Here is a 1,144-nt window from a genome sequence, read left to right as displayed (position 1 = left end):
TCATTCCGATGAGGGTTAGGAGGTCACCGTTACCGTCATTGGTCGCCCACCCCAAACCCTGGAGCTTGGCAAACCCCACGAGTTGGGGCATGCATGTACATCTGCCTAGGAGTCTACGCATCACGCAGTCGCATCTCCGTAGATCCATACCCGATGGACGACGTCTTTGAAAACATCCGCTATCAACCCATGATCCGAGCATCAACTCGGTTCCCTCGAGACACGTTAATGATGTCGTCCTGCATCATAATAGTAACTCAAAAATCAAGGCACTTTGAGGGAAACCAGTTCCCAGCAATGACGCCAATTTGACAAAGGCAAATTAGGATGTTTATTTTAATGGAATTACAAAGTTATCCAAACTTACTCATTTTATCTCTGATGGTGAGTGAGTCCATCTCCACAGGGACTAGTCTTTACAGATTGATCTAATGCTTGAGCTAGGACCTCTTTTGTTATTACTTTATCTCTTCTGTTTGCATTTCTCAGCACTCTCATCATGGCATAAACCATTCAAATATTCATTTTTCCCACACCTATACATCGCATAGAGTAGTGTTCACCATATAAAATGTCCCCTTTAAACTCACATAAGAATCAAACCAGTCTGCATGCAGGCCAATTTGATAAGCGCAGCCAAAATCAAGGATCCACATGTCAGCCAAGTCTGTAGATGCGACCAGGGAAAAATAGACTTCACCATCATCATTGTACTATTTCTTTATGATATTATCCAAACTTGACTCTCCTCTTAAGTGTCCCTTTGTACGTCACTTATATCATTCCTTGTTTTGTAACCAGTTGGTCTTACACGTGGACCATCCCATCTTCTTCTCTTCAGACTTGTGTCTCTCTTTTGTTTGACCTCTTTCACATTTGCCTTTAATTAACAAACCTTGATTTTGACCATCATTAAGTTAGATTTTTCTATGGTCAAACTCCATCAATGTAGAAATTACCTCATAAAGACTTGGCATGTTCATCCCATGAAGCATATTGATGGAAACAAATCTTGGTTTTGACAATTATTAAAACCAGATTTTCTATGGTCAAACTCCATCAATGTAGAAATTACCTCATCAAGACTTGGCATGCTCATCCCATGAAGCATACTAATGGAAACAAATCATGCAATCATTTTAGC

This window comes from Wolffia australiana, chromosome 2, assembly GCF_029677425.1.
Source record: "Wolffia australiana isolate 7733 chromosome 2, ASM2967742v1".
In the NCBI taxonomy this organism is placed as follows: Eukaryota; Viridiplantae; Streptophyta; class Magnoliopsida; order Alismatales; family Araceae; genus Wolffia; species Wolffia australiana.
This window is presented reverse-complemented; position numbering follows the sequence as displayed.